A 22,956-nucleotide genomic window follows, 5' to 3' on the forward strand; every position below is an offset into this window, starting at 1 on the left:
TATCTAAGTACGTAGGCTAAGGAGAGAATGGAAACCTTGGGCGAAATTCTCCCCAAACGGCGCGATGTCCGCCGACTGGCGCCCAAAACGGCGCCAATCAGACGGGCATCGCACCGCCCCAAAGGTGCGGAATGCTCCGCATCTTTGGGGGCCGAGCCCCAACATTGAGGGGCTAGGCCGACGCCGGTGGGATTTCCGCCCCGCCAGCTGGCGGGAAAGGCCTTTGTTGCTCCGCCAGCTGGCGCGGAAATGACATGTCGGGGCGGCGCATGCGCGGAAGCGTCAGCGGCCGCTGACAGTTTCATGCACAGTGGGGAGAGTCTCTTCCGCCTCCGCCATGGAGGAGACCGTTGCGGAGGCGGAAGGGAAAGAGTGCCCCCACGGCACAGGCCCGCCCGCGGATCGGTGGGCCCCGATCGCGGGCTAGGCCACCGTGGGGGCACCCCCCGGGGTCAGATCGCCGTGTCCCCCCCCCCCCAGGACCCCGGAGCCCGCCCACGCAGCCTTGTCCCGCCGGTAAATAGGTACTTTAATTTACGCCGGTGGGACAGGCAATTTATCGGAGGGACTTCGGCCCATTCGGGCCGGAGAATCGAGCGGGGGGCCCACCAACCGGCGCGGCCCGATTCCCGCCCCTGCCGAATATCCGGTACCGGAGACTTCGGCTACCAGCGGGGGCGGGATTCACGGCGGCCAACGGCCATTCTCCGACCCGCTGGGGGGTCAGAGAATGACGCCCCAGGTTAGAGTTCTGGCCATTAATCAGTTTCCTGGGAAAAGATCTAAAATAACTGTTGGCAATGTGAAAGTCATAAAGAATTCCATTGAGGAACCTTATTACGAGAACATTTACATTACAGGCTGAACCTTAATTCCCAAAAATGGTGAGTTAACATCAGGTCAGAAGTTAAAATGCAAAAAAATCTTAAACAGGAACCCAGTCTGCCTCATATCCATCCACAAGCAGGAGGTGGGTTAGTCACTTAAATACTTAAATGAGGCTGTGTACCTTAATTTTAACAGTAATTCTATTTTTAACCTTCGGCAGGTAAAAGGGGGTGGAAAGGGTTGAATCCATTAGTTAAGTGTCTTTACAGCACTGCTTGTGGACCTGAAGGAGCAGGACTGTTTTTCTAGAGCTAAAGCTAAAGTAAACCCCAGCTGCCCTGGTAATAAAAATGTGATTGGACCCATCCTGCAATTGGACCCACTATCCACTGCCTTCATCAGTCTCTACCCCCCCCATTGGCCCTACTGTCTTCAGTCCAGCTTGGCTACGGCCTTATGCTTTCGGATTTCCTGCCCAACAGGGCAGCACGGTAGCATTGTGGATAGCACAATTGCTTCACAGCTCCAGGGTTCCAGGTTCGATTCTGGCTTGGGTCACTGTCTGTGCGGAGTCTGCACATCCTCCCCGTGTGTGCGTGGGTTTCCTCCGGGTGCTCTGGTTTCCTCCCACAGTCCAAAGATGTGCAGGTTAGGTGGATTGACCATGATAAATTGCCCTTAGTGTCCAAAATTGCCCTTCGTGTTGGGTAGGGTTACTGGGTTATGGGGATAGGGTGGAGGTGTTGACCTTGGGTAGGGTGCTCTTTCCAAGAGCCGGTGCAGACTCGATGGGCCGAATGGCCTCCTTCTGCACTGTAAATTCTATGATTCTATGATCCTGTCAATCAGGCTGGCAGGGGGCACGAAACTTACAGGAAAATAATAAAAGTTTTGCCTTGCCAAGCAAGGAGCACTCCTCTGAGCCGAAATCCAAGACTATTCACCCAAAAGGACACAAAGGAAATAAAGTCCCCAAGTGAGCGCATTTAACCACGTTTCCCGGCGCTCGCAGTGCCGAGAAACACATGGCTATTCGACGCGACTCGCGTTGTATAAGGGGCCTGAACGGAAATGCATGGTCAAGGCCACACATAGCCCCATTTTGTACAGTGGGGACACCTGATCGTTGGAACTCCCCAGTGTAGCGAGACATCCGGACGCCATCTCCAAGGCCCCCGCAACAATCCCCGACCTCTATCCCAGCTCGAACACACTATGGGGTCTCTGATCCCCTGGGAGACCCCCATGAGTGTTGTTCCACCTGGTCCCCATTTGTGGGGATCAGTGCTGAACGGCGTTCACCTGATGTCTCTGAGGCGAATGAGGATGAATCCCAAAGCCTCAGGTACCTCGGGAATCTGCATATTAGAGTGAGGCAACTGCCTCATTCTAATATGCAGATTTTCCAAAAAGTGATCGTGTTGGATTTCACGAGGCATTGCGAGCCGGGGAGATCTTGAGAGCGGGGTCTCCTGGCTGTTATCGGCCACGCTGTGCTGCACAATGTGATTTTCTGGCGCAGCGTGGCTTTGGATCATGCCCTATGGGTGCAATCTTCCAGTTTCCCAGTAGCAGGATCATGGCGGGCAAGGTCACTCAATTTGGCAGTAGGCAACAAATCTGTTTCCGACTTGGGGTAAATTGATGGAATTCTGGGGCGAGATTCTCAGACCTCCCGCCGGGTCGGAGAATCGCCGGGGGCTGGCGTGAATCCCGCCCCCGCCGGTTGCCGAATTCTCCAGCACCGGAGATTCGGTGGGGGTGGGAATCGCGCTGCCCCGGTTGGCGGGCCCCCCCCCCCGCAATTCTCTGGCCCGGATGTGCCGAAGTCATGCTGCTAGAATGCCTGTCCCGCCGGCGTGGATTAAACCACCTACCTTACCGGCGGGACAAGGCGGCACGGGCGGGCTCCGGGGTCCTGGGGGGGGCGCTGGGCGATCTGGCCCCGGGGGGTGCCCCCACGGTGGCCTGGCCCGCGATCGGGGCCCATCGATCCGCGGGCGGGCCTGTGCCGTGGGGGCACTCTTTTCCTTCCGCCTTCGCCACGGTCTCCACCATGGCGGAGGTGGAAGAGACTCCCTCCACAGCGCAAGCGCGGGAATGCCATGAGCGGCCGCTAATGCTCCCGCGCATGCGCCGCCCGGAGATGTCATTTCCGTGGCAGCTTACCGGGCACCAAAGGCCTTTTCCGCCAGCTGGCGGGGCGGAAATCAGTCCGGCGCGGGCCTAGCCCCTCAAGGTTAGGGCTCGGCCCCGCAAGATGCGGAGGATTCCCCACCTTTGGGGCGGTGCAATGCCGGACTGATTAGCGCCGTTTTTGGCGCCGGTCGGTGGACATCGCGCCGATACTGGAGAATTACGCCCCAGATCTCCTTACTTTCAAGATGGGTTAAAGGCAGGTCACGATTCCTACCGAAGAATGTTGGGGACTCCATTTGCTTACATTTGCATCTATTACGATCCCAGACCAGATCCCAACAGTGGCTCGAATACTGGGCCAAATTCCCAATATTTTAGTTTATTTGAAAAACTACGTGGAAAGAATGATTCGCTCCAGGAGTGATTGCATGAAGAAATAGGGCTTGGTTATTTTGAAAACAAAACTTTATTATGAATACAATATTAAACTTTGTTAACTTCACACCCGATAAGAACAGTTTACAATTTCCTGCTATCAATTTCCTATTAAACACCAAGAAAAGAAGCATACAGCTCTCAATCTGTTTTACTGTGGAAGAATTGTGGACTCAGATTCAGGCAGATCAGAATTCAATTCCTCTCTCCAAAGTTTCAACTAAAACTCTCTCTCTCCACAATTTTCTCCATGAAATGTCTCTCTAAAACCTCTCAAAATGTCTCTCTGCATTCCTTGGCTCCACCCAGCAATAACCTCATCTCTTCAAGCTAAAAAACAAATTATCTCTGCAGGCTGCAAAGCACATTAACTCCTAGAGACTTTCCCAGTCAAATAACAGTCCATTAGCCCAGACTAAAAAACACATTCCTTTGTCAATTTCACTGCTAAAAGCACCTGGGCTCTACAAAACAGAATTCTTCAAAAAGAAGCCCTGTAGATTTTGCTTTCTCCTTCTCGAATATCGTTAGCAAATGCTGCATCAAGGTTGGACAAGGGAGGCAGGAGAAAGCTGGAAGGGAGGGAGGAGTGGGATGGGGTAGTGAGGTGGAAGGGTGGAATAAAGGCTGGAGAGGGGAGGCAGGCTTACAGGGGAAGGATGGGGAGAATCTGTGGCAGGGGATGGAAAAGTGTCCAGGGAAGAGGGATGTCTCAGTGGGTGGGGTGGATGGTATCAATAATGGGGCCCTGGGGGAAAACTCAGGGTATGGATGATAGGATGGAAGAGTCACAGTCAGAGTGGGGAGTGGGATGTGATCGAGTGGCAGGTCCAGGGTAAGTGTCCTGTTGGTGAAGTTCTCATTGGGTGGCTCATGGATGGGGACAAGACAGGTGGCCCGGATAACGGGAAGGGGCAGGATCAAAGTGGGTATGGTAACTGATGTCAGCATTGAGGGTAGGGAAAGTGTGTGAAGGTGGATCATGGTAGGGTTTAGGATAATGGGCAGGCGGGGAATCAGAGAGGACAGAAGGGAGAGGAATGGTAATATTGGGTGTTTATGATGATGGTTGGGAAAGTTTGTGGATGACAGGTGGAGTATATAAGGTAGTGGAACAAGTTTGAAGGGTGACTTTCACCACTTTTCCAAACTGACCTTGACCACGCTGTTGTTCACTGAGCAGGTACAGCAGGCGGTGAGGAAAGCTAATGGCATGCTGGCCTTCATAGCGATAGGATTTGAGTATAGGTGTAGGGATGTCTTGCTACAGTTATACAGGGCCTTGGTGAGGCCACACCTTGAGTACTGTGTGTAGTCTTGGTCTCCTAGTTTGAGGACGGACATTCTTGCTATTGAGGGTGTCTAGCAAAGGTTCATCAGACCAATTCCGGGGATGGCAGGACTGACATATGAAGAAAGACTGGATCGACTGTGCTTGTATTCACTGGAGTTGAGAAGAATGAGAGGGTATCTCACAGAAACACATAAAATCTTGATGGGGCTGGGCAGGCTCGATGCGGGAAGAATGTTCCAATGTTGGGGATGTCCAGAACTAGGGGTCACAGCCTAAAACTAAGGGGCAAGCCATTCAGGACTAAAATGAGGAAGAACCTATTGTCTCAGAGAGTTGTGAAGTTGTGAAATTCTCTACCATAGAAAGCTGTTGGGGCCGGTTTGCTGGATATATTCACGAGGGAGCTGGTCATGGCCCTTGCGGCTAAAAGGAACAAGAGGTATGGAGAGAAAGCGGAAGTGGGATACTGAATTTGCATGATCATCCATGATCATATTGAAATGTGGTGCAGGCTCAAAGGGCCGAATGGCCTCCTCCTGCACCTATTTTCTATGTTTCTATCCCTTGAGATGGAAGGAGGGTGGAGTTCAAGGTCAGCACAAGTGACTGACCAAAGGTACACCCCAATAATTATAAGGCAACTGCATGTCAAAGATACTCACTTGTGTTTACCTCTCTATGTTGAAGGCCGCATTACAGCCGATTCATTCCTCATAATAATCTTTACTGTCACAAGTAGGCTCACATTAACACTGCAATGAAGTTACTGTGAAAAGCCCCTAGTCGCCACACTCCGGCGCCTGTTCAGGTACACTGAGGGAGAATTTCAGAATGTCCAAATGACCTAATAGCACATCTTTCGGGACTTATGGGAGGAAACTGGAGCACCCGGAGGAAACCCACGTAGACACGGGGAGAACGTGCAGACTCCGCACAGACAGTGACCCAAGCCGGGAATCGAACATCAAGATCCCAGCAAGATGTGTTTACCATTGGCTGCTGTCAGATGTGGAGATGAGGGGAGGGAGGGAGGGGTCTCCAGGGGGCCTGGGGCTGGTGTGGGCAGCCACTTCCTGACTGAAGTCCTCCACCCTCCCGGGAGAATGGTCACATCTGACAAGGAATAATATGATTAATCTTTCTCTGCTCTCTTGATGGAGTTTTGGAGGAAGTGGAGATAACTGGAAAAATGTCTCTGGTCAAAGAGTAATGTTTCCATAGGCATTAATATAATGGATGATGGGAGGAAAACCCATCTCGGGTACTCCAGGATGTCCTTAACCTGGAATGGGCAGGGTGAAGATGCCTTGTCTAGGCAGAGGCCAGGTGAAGGGCTTGGCACTGGCCTGCTGCCTTTGAGATGGAGAGAAACCTGTAAAGACCATGTTCACTAAAGTTATCATTTCAATTTGTTCACATAAACACTGAAGAGTCAAGGAAGCAGGCTGTAGGCAACTTTGCTTTGGTAATGGCTCTTGTCCAGAGGTACCTGAACAACAAGAGGCTGCAGGGCTTCAATAAGGCCCAAAAAGCTAGCTGGCGTACATGGACCACTGCAATGACGAGCATTGGCACTACCATCGTGGTATTACCAATGAAAGGCAATGTTGGAGGCACCCTCATATGTCCCGGGATGTGGTTGCACACGTCTGCCAACTTCTCCAGTGTGAACTACAGCTGGAAGGACTCTGTAGTACTAATGCGGAGCTCCTGACCCGCATTGAGTGAATATCTGTCTGGGGACCTTTTAAATATGGTGCCAGGATCTTTGTGTTCATCAAGTAAATGCGGAGGGGGTGACTTCTTGCTCTCCCCATCGTGAGATTCGCCGAGTTCCTCACTGATCCATCATTATTGATCTGAAATGTGGATGGTTGAATGTGTTCACCTGCCGCACTGCCCAGCGGGAATCAGGTTGACTTCCCTGCCCACCACTGGACTAGTCTTCAGAACAGGAAATTCTGCCCAACATGCCTGGTATTTATACAAGGAGAATTGCACCAAGGTTAAACCAGAGTAGGGAACATTGGATGTTATGGCCTGAACCTCCATATGACTTCCACCTCCATGGATTCTTGTTCTTTTTGCTGTGGTGTCAGTTTGAGTCCCACATCCATGTTCAGGCTATGGCTAGATTGAAAACCAATCTTAAATTACCCAGACTAGTATAGGTCTGGAACCCCAGAATGTGGGCGGGATATTCCTCTCAGATGGCAGTTTGAGGGAAAACCTATTGAGGAAAATACAATGGTGAACCTCCTGTTTGACCACATTTGTTCTAAAACTCTGTAGATAGAGAAAAATGTTGGTGATAACATCTGAAGTTGTAAGTAACAATGTCTTGATAGATAATTTAATCTTATCTGAGTTCTTGGAGTCTGATTTTAATGAAATCAATATGAAAGGCCCTTATGTTGCTGGAATTTGTAACAGTCACCATGATGAATACTTCTCATAGAGACACAAATGTTTACAGCATGGACACAGGCCCTTCGGCCCAGCTTGTCCATGCCACCCAGTTTCTATCACTAAGCTAGTCTCACTTGCCCGCATTTGGCCCATATCCCTCTGTACCCAACCGGCCCATGTAACTGTCTAACTGCTTATTAAAAGACAAAATCGTACCCGCCTCTACACTGCCTGGCAGCCGTTCCAGATGCGCCCCACTCTCTGTGTGAAGACATTTCCCCTCTGGTCTCTTTTGTATCTCTCCCCTCCCACCTTATACCTATGCCCTCTAGTTCTAGACTCGCCAAACTTTGGGAAAAGATGTCGACTATCTACCTTATCTATGCTCTACGTTTTATAGACCTCTATAAGGTCACCCCTATGCCTCCTATGCTCCAGGGGAAAAAGTCCCAGCCTATCCAGCCTCTCCTTATAACTCAGACCATCAAGCTCTGGTAGCATCCTTGTAAATCTCTTCTGCACCTTTGCTAGTTTAACAATATCCTTCCTATAATAGGACACTACCCTGAGGAACTCCTGCAGTGATTTCCTGGAGAGGAGAGGATTGACCTCCAACCACCACAACCATCTTAATTTGTGCCAGGTATGACTCCAACCAGCGGAAAGTTTTCCCCCTGATTCCCATTGACTCCAGTTTACCTAGGGTTCCTTCATGCCGTACTCGGTCAAATGCTGCCTTGCTGTTAAGGGCAGTCACTCTCACCTCACCTCTGGATTCAGCTCTTTTGTCCATGTTTGAATCAAGGTGTAATGAGGTCAGGAGCGGAGTGACCCTGGCGGAACCTAAACTGAGCATCCGTGAGCAGGTTATTCCTGAGTAAGGGCCGCTTGATAGCACGGTTGATGACTCCTTCCATTACTTTGCTGATGATGGAGAGTAGACTCATAGGGCAGTAATTGGCTGGGCTGGAGGTGTCCTCTTGTGTATAGGACACACCTGGGCAATTTTCTGTATTGACAGATAGATGCCAGTGTTGTAGCTGCACTGGAAAAGTTTGGCTAGTGGTGCGGCAAGTTCTGGAGCACAAGTCTTCAGTACTATTGCCGGGATATTATCAGGAGCCATACCTTTGCAGAATCCAGTGCCTTCACTGTTCCTTGATATCATGTGGAGTGAATCGTATTGGCTGAAGACTGACGTCTGTGCTTCTGGGGACCTCATGTGGAGACTGAGATGGATCATCCACTTGGCACTTCTGGCCGAATATTGTTGTGAATGCCTCAGCCTTGTCTTTTGCACTGATGTGTTGGGTTCCTCCATCATTGAGGATGGGAATATTTGTGTACTGGTGCACCATGGTCATATTGAAAACAGCGTGAGGCGAGAGACAACCGGCACATTGAAAACAGCGCGGGAAGAGAGACAGCCGGGACAGTGAAAACAGCGCGGGAGGAGAGACAGCCGGCACATTGAAAACAGCGCGGGAGGAGAAACAAACGGCACATTGAAAACAGCGCGGGAGGAGAGACAGCCGGCACATTGAAAACAGCGCGGGAGAAGAGACAGACGGGAGAGTGAAAACAGCACAGGAGGAGAGACAGCCGGCACATTGAAAACAGCGCGAGAGGAGAGACAGCCGGGAGAGTGAAAACAGCGCGGGAGGAGAGACAGCCGGCACATTGAAAACAGCGCGGGAGGAGAGACAGCCGGGACAGTGAAAACAGCGCGGGAGGAGAGAGACCCGGGAGAGTGAAAACAGCGCGAGAGGAGAGACAGCCGGGAGAGTGAAAACAGCGCGAGAGGAGAGACAGCCGGGAGAGTGAAAACAGCGTGAGAGGAGAGACAGCCGGGAGAGTGAAAACAGCGCGAGAGGAGAGACAGCCGGGACATTGAAAACAGCGCGAGAGGAGAGACAGCCGGGAGAGTGAAAACAGCGCGAGAGGAGAGACAGCCAGGACATTGAAAACAGCGCGAGAGGAGAGACAGCCGGGATATTGAAAACAGCGCGAGAGGAGAGAGACCCGGGAGAGTGAAAACAGCGCGAGAGGAGAGACAGCCGGGAGAGTGAAAACAGCGCAGGAGGAGAGAGAGCCAGGAGAGTGAAAATAGCGCGGGAGGAGAGACAGCCGGGACATTGAAAACAGCGCGAGAGGAGAGAGACCCGGGAGAGTGAAAACAACGCGAGAGGAGAGACAGCCAGGAGAGTGAAAACAGCGCGGGAGGAGAGACAGCCGGCACATTGAAAACAGCGCGGGAGGAGAGACAGCCGGGACATTGAAAACAGCGCGAGAGGAGAGAGACCCGGGAGAGTGAAAACAGCGCGAGAGGAGAGACAGCCGGGAGAGTGAAAACAGCGCAGGAGGAGCGAGAGCCAGGAGAGTGAAAATAGCGCGGGAGGAGAGAGAGCCGGGACATTGAAAACAGCGCAAAAGGAGAGACAACCGGGACAGTGAAAATAGCGCGGGAGGAGAGACAGCCGGGAGAGTGAAAACAGCGCGGGAGGAGAGACAGCCGGGACATTGAAAACAGCGCGGGAGGAGAGACAGCCGGCACATTGAAAACAGCGCGGGAGGAGAGACAACCGGGAGAGTGAAAACGGCGTGGGAGGAGAGACAGCCGGGACAGTGAAAACAGCGCGAGAGGAGAGACAGCCGGGGAGTGAAAACAGCGCGAGAGGAGAGACAGCTGGGACATTGAAAACGGCGTGGGAGGAGAGACAGCCGGGACAGTGAAAACAGCGCGAGAGGAGAGACAGCCGGGGAGTGAAAACAGCGCGAGAGGAGAGACAGCCGGGACAGTGAAAACAGCGCGAGAGGGGAGAGAGCCGGCACAGTGAAAACAGCGCGGGAGGAGACACAGCCGGGACATTGAAAACAGCGCGGGAGGAGAGACATCCGGCACATTGAGAACAGCGCGGGAGGAGAGAGAGCCGGGACATTGAAAACAGCGCGGGAGGAGAGACAGCCGGGACATTGAAAACAGCGCGAGAGGAGAGACAGTCGGGAGAGTGAAAACAGCGCGAGAGGAGAGACAGCCGGGAGAGTGAAAACAGCGTGAGAGGAGAGACAGCCGGGAGAGTGAAAACAGCGCGAGAGGAGAGACAGCCGGGACAGTGAAAACAGCGCGGGAGGAGAGACAGCCGGGACATTGAAAACAGCGCGAGAGGAGAGACAGCCGGGACATTGAAAACAGCGCGAGAGGAGAGACAGCCGGGAGAGTGAAAACAGCGCGAGAGGAGAGACAGCCAGGAGAGTGAAAACAGCGCGAGAGTAGAGACAGCCGGGACATTGATAACAGCGCGAGAGGAGAGACAGCCGGGAGAGTGAAAACAGCGCGAGAGGAGAGACAGCCGGGACAGTGAAAACAGCGCGAGACGAGAGACAGCCGGGACATTGAAAACAGCGCGAGAGGAGAGACAGCCGGGAGAGTGAAAACAGCGCGGGAGGAGAGACAGCCGGGACATTGAAAACCTCGCGAGAGGAGAGACAGCCGGGAGAGTGAAAACAGCGCGAGAGGAGAGACAGCCAGGAGAGTGAAAACAGCGCGAGAGGAGAGACAGCCGGGACATTGAAAACAGCGCGGGAGGAGAGACATCCGGCACATTGAGAACAGCGCGGGAGGAGAGAGAGCCGGGACATTGAAAACAGCGCGGGAGGAGAGACAGCCGGGACATTGAAAACAGCGCGAGAGGAGAGACAGTCGGGAGAGTGAAAACAGCGCGAGAGGAGAGACAGCCGGGAGAGTGAAAACAGCGTGAGAGGAGAGACAGCCGGGAGAGTGAAAACAGCGCGAGAGGAGAGACAGCCGGGACAGTGAAAACAGCGCGGGAGGAGAGACAGCCGGGACATTGAAAACAGCGCGAGAGGAGAGACAGCCGGGACATTGAAAACAGCGCGAGAGGAGAGACAGCCGGGAGAGTGAAAACAGCGCGAGAGGAGAGACAGCCAGGAGAGTGAAAACAGCGCGAGAGTAGAGACAGCCGGGACATTGATAACAGCGCGAGAGGAGAGACAGCCGGGAGAGTGAAAACAGCGCGAGAGGAGAGACAGCCGGGACAGTGAAAACAGCGCGAGACGAGAGACAGCCGGGACATTGAAAACAGCGCGAGAGGAGAGACAGCCGGGAGAGTGAAAACAGCGCGGGAGGAGAGACAGCCGGGACATTGAAAACCTCGCGAGAGGAGAGACAGCCGGGAGAGTGAAAACAGCGCGAGAGGAGAGACAGCCAGGAGAGTGAAAACAGCGCGAGAGGAGAGACAGCCGGGACATTGAAAACAGCGCGAGAGGAGAGACAGCCGGGACATTGAAAACAGCGCGAGAGGAGAGACAGCCGGGAGAGTGAAAACAGCGCGGGAGGAGAGACAGCCGGGACATTGAAAACCTCGCGAGAGGAGAGACAGCCGGGAGAGTGAAAACAGCGCGAGAGGAGAGACAGCCGGGACATTGATAACAGCGCGAGAGGAGAGACAGCCAGGAGAGTGAAAACAGCGCGAGAGTAGAGACAGCCGGGTCATTGATAACAGCGCGAGAGGAGAGACAGCCGGGAGAGTGAAAACAGCGCGAGAGGAGAGACAGCCGGGACAGTGAAAACAGCGCGAGAGGAGAGACAGCCGGGACATTGAAAACAGCGCGAGAGGAGAGACAGCCGGGACATTGAAAACAGCGCGAGAGGAGAGACAGCCGGGAGAGTGAAAACAGCGCGGGAGGAGAGACAGCCGGGACATTGAAAACCTCGCGAGAGGAGAGACAGCCGGGAGAGTGAAAACAGCGCGAGAGGAGAGACAGCCAGGAGAGTGAAAACAGCGCGAGAGTAGAGACAGTCGGGACATTGATAACAGCGCGAGAGGAGAGACAGCCGGGAGAGTGAAAACAGCGCGAGAGGAGAGACAGCCGGGACATTGAAAACAGCGCGAGAGGAGAGACAGCCGGGAGAGTGAAAACAGCGCGGGAGGAGAGACAGCCGGGAGAGTGAAAATAGCGCGGGAGGAGAGACAGCCGGGACAGTGAAAACAGCGAGGGAGGAGAGACAGCCGGGAGAGTGAAAACAGCGCGAGAGGAGAGACAGCCGAGACAGTGAAAACAGCGCGAGAGGAGAGACAGCCGGGACAGTGAAAACAGCGAGGGAGGAGAGACAGCCGGGACAGTGAAAACAGCGCGAGAGGAGAGACAGCCGGGACATTGAAAACAGTGCGAGAGGAGAGACAGCCGGGACAGTGAAAACAGCGCGAGAGGAGAGACAGCCGGGACAGTGAAAACAGCGAGGGAGGAGAGACAGCCGGGACAGTGAAAACAGCGCGGGAGGAGAGACAGCCGGGAGAGTGAAAACAGCGTGAGAGGAGAGACAGCCGGGAGAGTGAAAACAGCGAGAGAGGAGAGACAGCCGGGAGAGTGAAAACAGCGTGAGAGGAGAGACAGCCGGTTCAGTGAAAACAGCGCGAGAGGAGAGACAGCCGGGACAATGAAAACAGCGCGGGAGGAGAGACAGCCGGGAGAGTGAAAACAGCGCGGGAGGAGAGACAGCCGGGACAATGAAAACAGCGCGGGAGGAGAGACAGCCGGGAGAGTGAAAACAGCGTGAGAGGAGAGACAGCCGGGACAGTGAAAACAGCGCGGGAGGAGAGACAGCCGGGACAGTGAAAACAGCGCGGGAGGAGAGACAGCCGGGACAGTGAAAACAGCGCGAGAGTAGAGACAGCCGGGAGAGTGAAAACAGCGCGAGAGGAGAGACAGCCGGGAGAGTGAAAACAGCGTGAGAGGAGAGACAGCCGGTTCAGTGAAAACAGCGCGAGAGGAGAGACAGCCGGGACAATGAAAACAGCGCGGGAGGAGAGACAGCCGGCACATTGAAAACAGCGTGAGAGGAGAGACAGCCGGGACATTGAAAACAACCCGAGAAGAGAGACAGCCGGGACAGTGAAAACAGCGCGAGAGTAGAGACAGCCGGGAGAGTGAAAACAGCGCGAGAGGAGAGACAGCCGGGAGAGTGAAAACAGCGTGAGAGGAGAGACAGCCGGTTCAGTGAAAACAGCGCGAGAGGAGAGACAGCCGGGACAATGAAAACACCGCGGGAGGAGAGACAGCCGGCACATTGAAAACAGCGTGAGAGGAGAGACAGCCGGGACATTGAAAACAGCCCGAGAGGAGAGACAGCCGGCACACTGAAAATAGCGCGAGAGGAGAGACAGCCGGGACAGTGAAAACAGCGCGAGAGGAGAGACAGCCGGGGAGTGAAAACAGCGCGAGAGGAGAGACAGCCGGGACAGTGAAAACAGCGCGAGACGAGAGACAGCCGGGAGAGTGAAAACAGCGCGAGAGGAGAGACAGCCGGGAGAGTGAAAACAGCGCGAGAGGAGAGACAGCCGGGAGAGTGAAAACAGCGCGAGAGGAGAGAGAGCTGGGAGAGTGAAAACAGCGCGAGAGGAGAGACAGCCGGGAGAGTGAAAATAGCGCAGGAGGAGAGACAGCCGGCACATTGAAAACAGCGTGGGAGGAGAGACAGCCGGCACATTGAAAACAGCGCGGGAGGAGAGACATCCGGGACAATGAAAACAGCGCGAGAGGAGAGAGAGCCGGGGGAGTGAAAACAGCGCGAGACGAGAGACAGCCGGGAGATTGAAAACAGCGCGAGAGGAGAGACAGTCGGGAGAGTGAAAACAGCGCGAGAGGAGAAACAGCCGGGAGAGTGAAAACAGCGTGAGAGGAGAGACAGCCGGGAGAGTGAAAACAGCACGAGAGGAGAGACAGCCGGGAGATTGAAAACAGCATGAGAGGAGAGACAGCCGGCACATTGAAAACAGCGCGGGAGGAGAGACAGCCGGCACATTGAAAACAGCGCGGGAGGAGAGACATCCGGGACAATGAAAACAGCGCGAGAGGAGAGACAGCCGGGGGAGTGAAAACAGCGCGAGAGGAGAGACAGCCGGGAGATTGAAAACAGCGCGAGAGGAGAGACAGTCGGGAGAGTGAAAACAGCGCGAGAGGAGAGACAGCCGGGAGAGTGAAAACAGCGTGAGAGGAGAGACAGCCGGGAGAGTGAAAACAGCGCGAGAGGAGAGACAGCCGGGACAGTGAAAACAGCGCGGGAGGAGAGACAGCCGGGACAGTGAAAACAGCGTGGGAGGAGAGAGAGCCGGGACAGTGAAAACAGCGCGTGAGGAGAGACAGCCGGGACATTGAAAACCGCGCGAGAGGAGAGACAGCCGGGAGAGTGAAAACAGCGCGAGAGGAGAGACAGCCGGGAGAGTGAAAACAGCGCGAGAGGAGTGACAGCCGGGAGAGGGAAAACAGCGCGAGAGGAGAGACAGCCAGGAGAGTGAAAACAGCGCGAGAGTAGAGACAACCGGCACACTGATAATAGCGCGAGAGGAGAGACAGCCGGGAGAGTGAAAACAGCGCGAGAGGAGAGACAGCCAGGAGAGTGAAAACAGCGCGAGAGGAGAGACAGCCGGGGGAGTGAAAACAGCGCGAGAGGAGAGACAGCCGGGAGAGTGAAAACAGCGTGTGAGGAGAGACAGCCGGGAGAGTGAAAACAGCGCGAGAGGAGAGACAGCCGGGACATTGAAAACAGCGCGAGAGGAGCGACAGCCGGGACAGTGAAAACAGCGCGGGATGAGAGAATGCCGGGACAGTGAAAACAGCGCGGGAGGAGAGACAGCCGGGACATTGAAAACCTCGCGAGAGGAGAGACAGCCGGGAGAGTGAAAACAGCGCGAGAGGAGAGACAGCCGGGTGAGTGAAAACAGCGCGAGAGGAGAGACAGCCGGGAGAGTGAAAACAGCGCGAGAGGAGAGACAGCCAGGAGAGTGAAAACAGCGCGAGCGTAGAGACAGCCGGCACACTGATAACAGCGCGAGAAGAGAGACAGCCGGGAGAGTGAAAACAGCGCGAGAGGAGAGACAGCCGGGACATTGAAAACAGAGCGAGAAGAGAGACAGCCGGGAGAGTGAAAACAGCGCGAGAGGAGAGACAGCCGGGACATTGAAAACAGCGCGAGAAGAGAGACAGCCGGGAGAGTGAAAACAGCGCGAGAGGAGAGACAGCCGGGACAATGAAAACAGCGCGGGAGGAGAGACAGACGGGAGAGTGAAAACAGCGCGAGAGGAGAGACAGCCGGGAGAGTGAAAACAGCGCGAGAGGAGAGAAAGCCGGGACAGTGAGAACAGCGCGAGAGGAGATACAGCCGGGAGAGTGAAAACAGCGCGAGAGAAGAGACAGCCGGGAGAGTGAAAGCAGCGCAAGAGGAGAGACAGCCGGGAGAGTGTAAACAGCGCGAGAGGAGAGACAGCCGGGACAATGAAAACAGCGCGAGAGGAGAGACAGCCGGGACAGTGAAAACAGCGAGGGAGGAGAGACAGCCGGGACAGTGAAAACAGCGTGGGAGGAGAGACAGCCGGCACATTGAAAACAGCGCGAGAGGAGAGACAGCCGGGACAGTGAGAACAGCGCGAGAGGAGATACAGCCGGGAGAGTGAAAACAGCGCGAGAGAAGAGACAGCCGGGACAGTGATAACAGCGCGGGAGGAGAGACAGCCGGGAGAGTGAAAACAGCGCAAGAGGAGAGACAGCCGGCACATTGAAAACAGCGCGAGAGGAGAGACAGCCGGGAGAGTGAAAACAGCGCGAGAGGAGAGACAGCCGGGAGAGTGAAAACAGCGTGAGAGGAGAGACAGCCGGGAGAGTGAAAACAGCGTGAGAGGAGAGACAGCCGGGAGAGTGAAAACAGCGCGAGAGGTGAGACAGCCGGGAGAGTGAAAACAGCGTGAGATGAGAGACAGCCGGGAGAGTGAAAACAGCGCGAGAGGAGAGACAGCCGGGAGAGTGAAAACAGCGCGAGAGGAGAGACAGCCAGGAGAGTGAAAACAGCGCAAAAGGAGAGACAGCCGGGAGAGTGAAAACAGCGCACGAGGAGAGACAGCCAGGAGAGTGAAAACAGCGCGGGAGGAGAGACAGCCGGGACATTGAAAACAGCGCGAGAGGAGAGACAGCCGGCACATTGAAAACAGCGCGGGAGGAGAGACAGCCGGGACAGAGAAAACAGCGCGAGAGGAGAGACAGCCGGCACATTGAAAACAGAGCGAGAGGAGAGACAGACGGGAGATTTAAAAAGCGCGGGAGATATAAAAAGCGCGGGAGGAAAGAGAGCCGGGACATTGAAAACAGCGCGAGAGCAGAGAGAGCCGGGACAGTGAAAACAGCGTGAGAGGAGAGACAGCCAGGACATTGAAAACAGTGCGAGAGTAGAGACAGCCGGTTCAGTGAAAACAGCGCGAGAGGAGAGACAGCCGGGACAATGAAAACAGCGCGGGAGGAGAGACAGCCGGCACATTGAAAACAGCGTGAGAGGAGAGACAGCCGGGACATTGAAAACAGCCCGAGAGGAGAGACAGCCGGCACACTGAAAATAGCGCGAGAGGAGAGACAGCCGGGACAGTGAAAACAGCGCGAGAGGAGAGACAGCCGGGGAGTGAAAACAGCGCGAGAGGAGAGACAGCCGGGACAGTGAAAACAGCGCGAGAGGAGAGACAGCCGGGAGAGTGAAAACAGCGCGAGAGGAGAGACAGCCGGGAGAGTGAAAACAGCGCGAGAGGAGAGACAGCCGGGAGAGTGAAAACAGCGCGAGAGGAGAGAGAGCTGGGAGAGTGAAAACAGCGCGAGAGGAGAGACAGCCGGGAGAGTGAAAATAGCGCAGGAGGAGAGACAGCCGGCACATTGAAAACAGCGTGGGAGGAGAGACAGCCGGCACATTGAAAACAGCGCGGGAGGAGAGACATCCGGGACAATGAAAACAGCGCGAGAGGAGAGAGAGCCGGGGGAGTGAAAACAGCGCGAGACGAGAGACAGCCGGGAGATTGAAAACAGCGCGAGAGGAGAGACAGTCGGGAGAGTGAAAACAGCGCGAGAGGAGAGACAGCCGGGAGAGTGAAAACAGCGTGAGAGGAGAGACAGCCGGGAGAGTGAAAACAGCACGAGAGGAGAGACAGCCGGGAGAGTGAAAACAGCATGAGAGGAGAGACAGCCGGCACATTGAAAACAGCGCGGGAGGAGAGACAGCCGGCACATTGAAAACAGCGCGGGAGGAGAGACATCCGGGACAATGAAAACAGCGCGAGAGGAGAGACAGCCGGGGGAGTGAAAACAGCGCGAGAGGAGAGACAGCCGGGAGATTGAAAACAGCGCGAGAGGAGAGACAGTCGGGAGAGTGAAAACAGCGCGAGAGGAGAGACAGCCGGGAGAGTGAAAACAGCGTGAGAGGAGAGACAGCCGGGAGAGTGAAAACAGCGCGAGAGGAGAGACAGCCGGGACAGTGAAAACAGCGCGGGATGAGAGACAGCCGGGACAGTGAAAACAGCGTGGGAGGAGAGAGAGCCGGGACAGTGAAAACAGCGCGTGAGGAGAGACAGCCGGGACATTGAAAACCGCGCGAGAGGAGAGACAGCCGGGAGAGTGAAAACAGCGCGAGAGGAGAGACAGCCGGGAGAGTGAAAACAGCGCGAGAGGAGTGACAGCCGGGAGAGTGAAAACAGCGCGAGAGGAGAGACAGCCAGGAGAGTGAAAACAGCGCGAGAGTAGAGACAACCGGCACACTGATAATAGCGCGAGAGGAGAGACAGCCGGGAGAGTGAAAACAGCGCGAGAGGAGAGACAGCCAGGAGAGTGAAAACAGCGCGAGAGGAGAGACAGCCGGGGGAGTGAAAACAGCGCGAGAGGAGAGACAGCCGGGAGAGTGAAAACAGCGTGTGAGGAGAGACAGCCGGGAGAGTGAAAACAGCGCGAGAGGAGAGACAGCCGGGACATTGAAAACAGCGCGAGAGGAGCGACAGCCGGGACAGTGAAAACAGCGCGGGATGAGAGACTGCCGGGACAGTGAAAACAGCGCGGGAGGAGAGACAGCCGGGACATTGAAAACCTCGCGAGAGGAGAGACAGCCGGGAGAGTGAAAACAGCGCGAGAGGAGAGACAGCCGGGTGAGTGAAAACAGCGCGAGAGGAGAGACAGCCGGGAGAGTGAAAACAGCGCGAGAGGAGAGACAGCCAGGAGAGTGAAAACAGCGCGAGCGTAGAGACAGCCGGCACACTGATAACAGCGCGAGAAGAGAGACAGCCGGGAGAGTGAAAACAGCGCGAGAGGAGAGACAGCCGGGACATTGAAAACAGAGCGAGAATAGAGACAGCCGGGAGAGTGAAAACAGCGCGAGAGGAGAGACAGCCGGGACATTGAAAACAGCGCGAGAAGAGAGACAGCCGGGAGAGTGAAAACAGCGCGAGAGGAGAGACAGCCGGGACATTGAAAACAGCGCGAGAGGAGAGACAGCCGGGAGAGTGAAAACAGCGCGAGAGGAGAGACAGCCGGGACAATGAAAACAGCGCGGGAGGAGAGACAGACGGGAGAGTGAAAACAGCGCGAGAGGAGAGACAGCCGGGACATTGAAAACAGCGCGAGAGGAGAGACAGCCGGGAGAGTGAAAACAGCGCGAGAGGAGAGAAAGCCGGGACAGTGAGAACAGCGCGAGAGGAGAGACAGCCGGGAGAGTGAAAACAGCGCGAGAGAAGAGACAGCCTGGAGAGTGAAAGCAGCGCAAGAGGAGAGACAGCCGGGAGAGTGAAAACAGCGAGGGAGGAGAGACAGCCGGGACAGTGAAAACAGCGTGGGAGGTGAGACAGCCGGCACATTGAAAACAGCGCGAGAGGAGAGACAGCCGGGACAGTGAGAACAGCGCGAGAGGAGATACAGCCGGGAGAGTGAAAACAGCGCGAGAGAAGAGACAGCCAGGACAGTGATAACAGCGCGGGAGGAGAGACAGCCGGGAGAGTGAAAACAGCGCAAGAGGAGAGACAGCCGGCACATTGAAAACAGCGCGAGAGGAGAGACAGCCGGGAGAGTGAAAACAGCGCGAGAGGAGAGACAGCCGGGAGAGTGAAAACAGCGTGAGAGGAGAGACAGCCGGGAGAGTGAAAACAGCGCGAGAGGAGAGACAGCCGGGAGAGTGAAAACAGCGTGAGAGGAGAGACAGCCGGGAGAGTGAAAACAGCGCGAGAGGTGAGACAGCCGGGAGAGTGAAAACAGCGTGAGAGGAGAGACAGCCGGGAGAGTGAAAACAGCGCGAGAGGAGAGACAGCCGGGAGAGTGAAAACAGCGCGAGAGGAGAGACAGCCAGGAGAGTGAAAACAGCGCAAAAGGAGAGACAGCCGGGAGAGTGAAAACAGCGCACGAGGAGAGACAGCCAGGAGAGTGAAAACAGCGCGGGAGGAGTGACAGCCGGGACATTGAAAACAGCGCGAGAGGAGAGACAGCCGGCACATTGAAAACAGCGCGGGAGGAGAGACAGCCGGGACAGAGAAAACAGCGCGAGAGGAGAGACAGCCGGCACATTGAAAACAGAGCGAGTGGAGAGACAGACGGCACATTGAAAACAGCGCGAGAGGAGAGAAAGCCGGGAGATTTAAAAAGCGCGGGAGATATAAAAAGCGCGGGAGGAAAGAGAGCCGGGACATTGAAAACAGCGCGAGAGCAGAGAGAGCCGGGACAGTGAAAACAGCGTGAGAGGAGAGACAGCCAGGACATTGAAAACAGTGCGAGAGTAGAGGCAGCCGGTTCAGTGAAAACAGCGCGAGAGGAGAGACAGCCGGGACAATGAAAACAGCGCGGGAGGAGAGACAGCCGGCACATTGAAAACAGTGCGAGAGGAGAGACAGCCAGGACATTGAAAACAGCGCGGGAGGAGAGACAGCCGGGAGAGTGAAAACAGCGCGGGAGGAGAGACAGCCGGGACAGTGAAAACAGCGCGGGAGAAGAGACAGCCAGGACATTGAAAACAGCGCGAGAGGAGAGAGAGCCGGGAGAGTGAAAACAGCGCGAGAGAAGAGAGAGCCGGGAGAGTGAAAACAGCGCGGGAGGAGAGACAGCCGGGAGAGTGAAAACAGCGCGAGAGGAGAGACAGCCGGGGGAGTGAAAACAGCGCGAGAGGAGAAACGGACGGGACAGTGAAAACAGCGCGAGAGGAGAGACAGCCGGGAGAGTGAAAACAGCGTGAGAGGAGAGACAGCCGGGACAATGAAAACAGCGCGAGAGGAGAGACAGCCGGGAGAGTGAAAACAGCGCAGGAGGAGAGACAGCCGGCACATTGAAAACAGCGCGGGAGGAGAGACAGCCGGGACAATGAAAACAGCGCGAGAGGAGAGAGAGCCGGGGGAGTGAAAACAGCGCGAGAGGAGAGACAGCCGAGACATTGAAAACAGCGCGAGAGGAGAGACAGTCGGGAGAGTGAAAACAGCGCGAGAGCAGAGACAGCCGGGAGAGTGAAAACAGCGCGAGAGGAGAGACAGCCGGGAGAGTGAAAACAGCGTGAGAGGAGAAACAGCCGGCACACTGAAAATAGCGCGAGAGGAGAGACAGCCGGGACAGTGAAAACAGCGTGAGAGGAGAGACAGCCGGGACATTGAAAACAGCGCGAGAGGAGAGACAGCCGGGAGAGTGAAAACAGCGCGAGAGGAGAGACAGCCGGGACAATGAAAACAGCGCGAGAGGAGAGACAGCCGGGACAGTGAAAACAGCGAGGGAGGAGAGACAGCCGGGACAGTGAAAACAGCGTGGGAGGAGAGACAGCCGGCACATTGAAAACAGCGCGAGAGGAGAGACAGCCGGGACAGTGAGAACAGCGCGAGAGGAGATACAGCCGGGAGAGTGAAAACAGCGCGAGAGAAGAGACAGCCGGGACAGTGATAACAGCGCGGGAGGAGAGACAGCCGGGAGAGTGAAAACAGCGCAAGAGGAGAGACAGCCGGCACATTGAAAACAGCGCGAGAGGAGAGACAGCCGGCAGAGTGAAAACAGCGCGAGAGGAGAGACAGCCGGGAGAGTGAAAACAGCGTGAGAGGAGAGACAGCCGGGAGAGTGAAAACAGCGCGAGAGGAGAGACAGCCGGGAGAGTGAAAACAGCGTGAGAGGAGAGACAGCCGGGAGAGTGAAAACAGCGCGAGAGGTGAGACAGCCGGGAGAGTGAAAACAGCGTGAGAGGAGAGACAGCCGGGAGAGTGAAAACAGCGCGAGAGGAGAGACAGCCGGGAGAGTGAAAACAGCGCGAGAGGAGAGACAGCCAGGAGAGTGAAAACAGCGCAAAAGGAGAGACAGCCGGGAGAGTGAAAACAGCGCACGAGGAGAGACAGCCAGGAGAGTGAAAACAGCGCGGGAGGAGAGACAGCCGGGACATTGAAAACAGAGCGAGAGGAGAGACAGCCGGCACATTGAAAACAGCGCGGGAGGAGAGACAGCCGGGACAGAGAAAACAGCGCGAGAGGAGAGACAGCCGGCACATTGAAAACAGAGCGAGAGGAGAGACAGACGGCACATTGAAAACAGCGCGAGAGGAGAGAAAGCCGGGAGATTTAAAAAGCGCGGGAGATATAAAAAGCGCGGGAGGAAAGAGAGCCGGGACATTGAAAACAGCGCGAGAGCAGAGAGAGCCGGGACAGTGAAAACAGCGTGAGAGGAGAGACAGCCAGGACATTGAAAACAGTGCGAGAGTAGAGACAGCCGGTTCAGTGAAAACAGCGCGAGAGGAGAGACAGCCGGGACAATGAAAACAGCGCGGGAGGAGAGACAGCCGGCACATTGAAAACAGCGCGAGAGGAGAGACAGCCAGGACATTGAAAACAGCGCGGGAGGAGAGACAGCCGGGAGAGTGAAAACAGCGCGGAAGGAGAGACAGCCGGGACATTGAAAACAGCGCGAGAGGAGAGACAGCCGGCACATTGAAAACAGCGCGGGAGGAGAGACAGCCGGGACAGAGAAAACAGCGCGAGAGGAGAGACAGCCGGCACATTGAAAACAGAGCGAGAGGAGAGACAGACGGCACATTGAAAACAGCGCGAGAGGAGAGAAAGCCGGGAGATTTAAAAAGCGCGGGAGATATAAAAAGCGCGGGAGGAAAGAGAGCCGGGACATTGAAAACAGCGCGAGAGCAGAGAGAGCCGGGACAGTGAAAACAGCGTGAGAGGAGAGACAGCCAGGACATTGAAAACAGTGCGAGAGTAGAGACAGCCGGTTCAGTGAAAACAGCGCGAGAGGAGAGACAGCCGGGACAATGAAAACAGCGCGGGAGGAGAGACAGCCGGGAGAGTGAAAACAGCGCGAGAGGAGAGACAGCCGGCACATTGAAAACAGTGCGAGAGGAGACACAGCCAGGACATTGAAAACAGCGCGGGAGGAGAGACAGCCGGGAGAGTGAAAACAGCGCGGGAGGAGAGACAGCCGGGACAGTGAAAACAGCGCGGGAGGAGAGACAGCCAGGACATTGAAAACAGCGCGAGAGGAGAGAGAGCCGGGAGAGTGAAAACAGCGCGAGAGAAGAGAGAGCCGGGAGAGTGAAAACAGCGCGGGAGGAGAGACAGCCGGGAGAGTGAAAACAGCGCGAGAGGAGAGACAGCCGGGGGAGTGAAAACAGCGCGAGAGGAGAAACGGACGGGACAGTGAAAACAGCGCGAGAGGAGAGACAGCCGGGAGAGTGAAAACAGCGTGAGAGGAGAGACAGCCGGGACAATGAAAACAGCGCGAGAGGAGAGACAGCCGGGAGAGTGAAAACAGCGCAGGAGGAGAGACAGCCGGCACATTGAAAACAGCGCGGGAGGAGAGACAGCCGGGACAATGAAAACAGCGCGAGAGGAGAGAGAGCCGGGGGAGTGAAAACAGCGCGAGAGGAGAGACAGCCGAGACATTGAAAACAGCGCGAGAGGAGAGACAGCCGGGAGAGTGAAAACAGCGCGAGAGGAGAGACAGCCGGGACATTGAAAACAGCGCGAGAGGAGCGACAGCCGGGACAGTGAAAACAGCGCGGGATGAGAGAATGCCGGGACAGT

This window comes from Scyliorhinus torazame, chromosome 3, assembly GCF_047496885.1.
Source record: "Scyliorhinus torazame isolate Kashiwa2021f chromosome 3, sScyTor2.1, whole genome shotgun sequence".
Taxonomy (NCBI): Eukaryota; Metazoa; Chordata; class Chondrichthyes; order Carcharhiniformes; family Scyliorhinidae; genus Scyliorhinus; species Scyliorhinus torazame.